Consider the following 6,000-nt stretch of genomic DNA (forward strand, 5'->3'; position numbering starts at 1 on the left):
AATTGTAGTTCCTGAACATCTGAGACGCAGGTTCCCTACCCCCGTCTCTATGGCAGGTACTGCCCACGCTAAAATTGCAAGGGTTAACATTCCCAAGATAGAGTTCTCAGAGCCTCGTGAGAATTCCTTTGAGCTCTTGGGTCCCTTCCAGAGCTTCGTTATTAGGGTTAGGTTTGTTTTTTCAGCATGTTATTGTGTGTTTGGTTGTGGTTCCATTGTTCTTGTCTCATTTTGGTGGGAGGTCTGATCCCTCGGCCTAGGTCAGATACTGTGGAACCCAAGACAAGCTTAGCGACCCTCAAATTTCCTACAGGAAGTGACCAAAGTATATTTCCTGCCTCCTTGATTGACGGTAGAGAACGTGTAGTCCATAACATCTGGAGTGCCAAAGGTTCGCCACCACGGCACTCCTGATTTAAAGTAAAATCCCAGTGCGTGTTCTCATGTGCACCAAAAAATCAAGGTGTAACAATCCCAGTTTAAGTGTTATAGGCTGGAAGTGTGCCTATTGAGATAACACTTAATTTGAGTCTTAGTGTGACTGATTTTTAATTTTAATTACTAGGTGTTGCGCAATAACATAGCTATCCATCTGGAATTGGGCATAAATGTTGCACTTGATTTCTTGAACTTCATGCAAGGATCTGGATCCTTAACCACGGGTATCTCCCAAGATAACGCGGCAGTTGTTTCACAAGCACAAAGTGAATAATTTGGAGAAATGCTCTGCTGTTGTCCTGCTTGCTATCAGAAGGAGGAGGAGGAGGAGGAGGAGAAGAAGAAGAGGAGGAGGAGGAGTTTGGATTTATATCCCCCCTTTCTCTCCTGCAGGAGACTCAAGCCTCCCCCACCCCATTTCCTGCCACGAGCATTATTTCTCTCTGGCTGAAGCTAATATCTGCAAAGGCTTGACTTCCGCATCTCGGTTTCTTCCTCTAACGCAAGGAGTCTTGGCAAATTCCAGCAGTCTCATCCAGAAACAGCAAGCCTAAACTAAACTCCCCCACCCCACACCTCGAAGAGGTGAAAGCGATCCCCCGAAACGGATACCTTCCGACGCCACGGTCTCTTCCTGTACCGAGCAGCAGGAAATAAGTGCTGAGGGCTGCTGACTCTCGCGCAGGGGAATCACGGGAGTGAGCGATAAATATTTAATGCCCGAGGGAGAAGCAGGTACCAAAAGCAAAGTCACAGTGGAGAGCGACTGCCAGGGGAAGTGGGCCTGAAGTATGGGCATGGGGGGGAGGGGGGAGCCCTTTGCTGGTTCCATCTCACAGGAAGCCACTGGGGACCACTAGTTGCCCACCCATCCCATTGCAAGGATCAGCAAATGAAGAAGAAGAGTTTGGATTTATACCCCACCTTCCTCTCCTGTAGCGAGGCTCAAGGTGGCTTACGAGTTTCTTTCCCTTCCTCTCCCCACAACAGACACCTTGGGAGGGAGGTGGGGTTGAGAGAGTCCTGAGAGAACTGTGACTAGCCTAGGGTCCCCCAGCAGGAATGTAGGAGTGCGGAAACACACCTGGTTCACCAGTTAAGCCTCTGCCACTCAGGTGGAGGAGTGGGGAATCAAACCCGGTTCTCCAGACTAGAATCCACCTGCTCTTAGCATAAGCATTTTATTGTCATTGTGCACACACAACAAAATGTACAGCAGTATTCCTCGATGCACACAATTTCAGACTCATACCCCATCCTCACTTCCCCCTTCCTCCATCCATCCCTACACAGCCCCAAACACATCAACATGAAGCCGCGGAGTTCAGCATCGCCACAGCTCTAGAGTAGAAGCTGTCTCTAAGCCTCTTTGTCCTAGTTTTGATAGACCTTGTCATACGTCAATGCTTGGGATGGTAACAGTTTGTTCAAAAAGAGAGTGTTCTGGATGAGACGGGTCTCTCGGAATATTTTGGGCTTTCTTTAGGCTTCGGGAATGATAGAGTTCTTCCAAGGAGGGGAGAGGGCAGCCGATAATCCTCTGGGCAGTAGTGATCACCCTTTGGAGCGCCTTCCTATCTGCCACTGTGCAACTGGAGAACCATACACAGATGCAGTAGGTTAAGACACTCTCTATAGCACAGCAGTAAAAGGACACCAGGAGTTTTCCATTCAGTTGTTGTTTCCTTAAAAGTCTCAGATAGCACAGTCTCTTAACCATTACACCACAGTGAACAAAATACTCCTCCTCTGAGCCACTTCTGCAAAACAATTCATATGAATAAAGATATAAATTAGTATTATTGATGAAGAAGGGCTGGTTTGGATTTTTTTTTTCCACTACAAAGAATTGTTTTAGGAAAACCCGTAAGCTAAGTGATCGTTTTGCTACACGAAGATACCCTCCCAGCTCGATAGTTGCATTACACAAATTAATACTAATTATGCATTTTAACTCTTAGATCTTCCCAAACAGCTCTAGACAGGAACTGGAGTCAACAAAGCCCCCCAGCCATAAAGAAAGACCACCGCATTCAAAATTACACGCGGCAAATTATAAATGTCTGCAAAATCAGCGGGGGTTGCTTTACGCTCTCTGACTGTGCCCTGACCACACTAACTGAGCGTTCCTGGAATCGGGAACTTCTTAAAAATGCGGGCTTTGCAAAGAGAGTTTCACGGTGGCGGGAAGAGAAATAAGAGGGTGAAAAGTACCTGGGAGTGACGAAAAAGAATTACCCAAACCAAGAACAGGGTCGATATACCTCTGAGGATGCCAGCCACAGATGCAGGCGAAACGTTAGGAACAAGATCCACCAGACCATGGCCACACAGCCTGGAAAACCCACCAGAACCAGTTGAGTCCGGCTGTGAAAGCCTTCAACAATACAAGAACAGGGTTGTTTCATTACTCTTTTGCCAGAATTACCAAATGGAACTGGCTTCTTTCTTTCTTTCTTTCTTTCTTTCTTTCTTTCTTTCTTTCTTTCTTTCTTTCTTTCTTTCTTTCTTTCACAGTCAGAGTTGTTTCCAATATGGATTCATTACACACACACACACACACACACACACACACACAATACAATGCAATATAATCCAATACAAATACAATATAGTCCAGTGATAGCGAACCTTTTCGAGACCGAGTGCCCAAAGTGCAACCCAAAACCCACTTATTTATCGCAAAGGGCCAACATGGCAATTTAACCTGAATACTGAGGATTTAGTTTAGAAAAAACAGTTGGCTCCGAGGCGTTACTCAGGAGTAAGCTTGGTGGTAGTTGGTGGCTTTGCCTTGAAGCAACCGTGCAACTCTTCCAACGGGTGAATCACGACCCTAGGAGGGTTTACTCAGAAGCAAGCACTATTGCCAGCAACTGAGCTTACTCCCAGGTAAAGGATTACACTTTAGTTCTTTGCATGAAAATCAGTGGGGTTTAACAGCGCTTAACAGGGTTACCTACACTGCTTCCCAAAACTAGGTCTAAGGTTTAATGCTAATAATCGAGCCCAGCGGCCCAGGCCAGCTTAGATGTGGGGGGGGGGCACTCTGTTTGCGTGTGCCCACAGAGAGGGATCTGAGTGCCACCTCTGACACCCGTGCCATAGGTTCGCCACCACTGATATAGTCAGTCATGACACCTAAAAACAGCCCCACCAAGGAATGGGCTAGTCAGTTCAACGGAGACCGTTTGGCCTTCAGATCAACCAAAAAGAAAGAAAAGGGGCAGGGGACGAGAGATGAGCTAACTACCACTACTGTCCTCCAACACCGGCCTGGTAGAAGACTTCATCTTCCAAGCCCCACAGAATTGCCCCAGAAGTCTTCTTCATGCCTGCATGTGGAACAATGCCCTCCTCCTTTGGAGGTCTTTAAAGAGAGGCTGGATGGCCCTCTGTCAGGAAGAGTGATTTGATTGTGTGTTCCTGCATTGAAGGGGCCTGGACTACATGGCCCTTCTGGTCTCTTCCAACTCTATGATTCTAGGTTTGCCACAAAGAAAAGCATGTCGATAGTCCAATGACTACATCTGCTGCCCCTTGTGGAGAGAACACCCTCCCAGAGGACCAGTACAGGACACACACACCCCTCTGCTCCTTCCCCCAAATCCTCCCTCCAAACAAGTCTGGAACAGTGGAGTAGGGGTTAGGGAGACCCAGCTTCCAACCTCCCCTCTGCCTCAGAGGCTTGCTGGATGCTCGGGAGCAACAGCCGCAGAAGGCCGTTGCTTTCACATCCTGCATGTGAGCTCCCAAAGGCACCTGGTGGGCCACTGCGAGTAGCAGAGAGCTGGACTAGATGGACTCTGGTCTGATCCAGCTGGCTTGTTCTTATGTTCTTATGGTGACTTTGGGGCAGCCTCAGGGATCTCCAAGAAGAAGAAGAAGAAGAAGAAGAGTTTGGATTTATATCCCCCCTTTCTCTCCTGCAGGAGACTCAAAGGGGCTGACAATCTCCTTGCCCTTCCCCCCTCACAACAAACACCCTGTGAGGTAGGTGGGGCTGGGAGGGCTCCAAGAAGCCGTGACTAGCCCAAGGTCACCCAGCTGGTGTGTGTGGGAGTGCACAGGCTAATCTGAATTCCCCAGATAAGCCTCCACAGCTCAGGCGGCAGAGCTGGGAATCAAACCCGGTTGCTCCAGATTAGATACACGAGCTCTTAACCTCCTACGCCACTGCTGCTACGCCACAACAAGGATTGTTGTGATAAAACAGAGCAGAGGAAAGCTCTTGCAAGCTGTTTTGGGTCCCCGTTGAAGAACTCAAAGCAAGAGTTCGGCAGCCTGGGAGCTGTCCTTGGTCCTGCATCTTCTACTGCCCAGCTTCTCTTCTTGACTTCGACGAGCCTCCAGTCCAGTAGGCCTCCTTGCCTCTTGAGTACAGTAGTACCTCGAAAATCGGTGCCTTCGACAATTTCAGAAATCGACGATTGCCAGGCGCTGATTTCTGCCCTCAAAAATCATCATCCGCCTCGATTTTCGGCGGCCGCCGAGGTACACAAACGCTGTTGCGCATACGCAAACGCCATTTTCAAAAATCGCCGATAATCTCCGGATGGATTATCGGCGATTTTCAAGGTACCCCTGTAGACCACAACTGCCAGCTGCTTCCCAGCTGCCTATCAGGTGGACTTTTTCTTTGGGTTCCAACATGCTAGTACTAGAGACACACCTCAACCTTTGGCGGAGGGGCAAGCAGGCATGCTCTACCGTTGAGAAGGAAGTCAGATGTCATTTTCACAACGGTCCAAAGGCGTCGGCAAGGTCAAGGGACTGCTGACATATGAACAAGGAAATGCATCTTTTCTCCTGTGCTCAAAGCCTAGCTGGGCCTTTACCCATCACGAGACTTCCGCATACTGAGCATGAGATGGTCAGAATTTCAACAGGCAGAAAGTGCTACCAGAGATATCAGATAGAGGGCTGTACCCCAACACTTTCCTTGGCAAAAGAGTGAAGGCTTCCTTATTCAGAAGGGAAGGATCCATCCAGAGGTGGGATCCAGCAGGTTCTCACAGGTTCCCGAGAGTAGGTTACTAATTATTTGTGTGTGCCGAGAGGGGGTTACTCATTGGTGGTTTTGCCACGTGATTTTTGCCTTAGTTACCCCCCTCCTCTCAGCAGTAGCGCGCAGAACTTGAAGCAGTCTAGCAGGAGGTGCAGTGGCGTGCGTGGCAGCCTGCGCCTGCATGCATTCATTTACCACCCAAGGACCGGCGCAGTGGCTGCATCCTTGCCACAGCCCCGCCTAGGAATGCCCCGCCCCCGGAATGCCCGGCCGCGCCCCTGGAATGCCCCGCCCAGCCCCATTGGCGCTACACCACAGTTTCAATCCCACCACCATGGGAACCTGTTACTAAAATTTTTGGATCCCACCACTGGATCCATCCGTAGGTTTGCAAGACCAGAACAGTCTGAATGATCCATAGTCCCTTCAGCATGACTCCTCAATGATTCTACGACTGGTTTTCTAATCTTTGAATCCTAGTCCTATTGTATTGTTTACTGGTTGTTTCATTCTACCTGGCTCCATTGTTTCACAGGTTATCTATTTACTTTATA

The sequence above is a fragment of the Sphaerodactylus townsendi genome, unplaced genomic scaffold, assembly GCF_021028975.2.
Source record: "Sphaerodactylus townsendi isolate TG3544 unplaced genomic scaffold, MPM_Stown_v2.3 scaffold_19, whole genome shotgun sequence".
Classification (NCBI taxonomy): domain Eukaryota; kingdom Metazoa; phylum Chordata; class Lepidosauria; order Squamata; family Sphaerodactylidae; genus Sphaerodactylus; species Sphaerodactylus townsendi.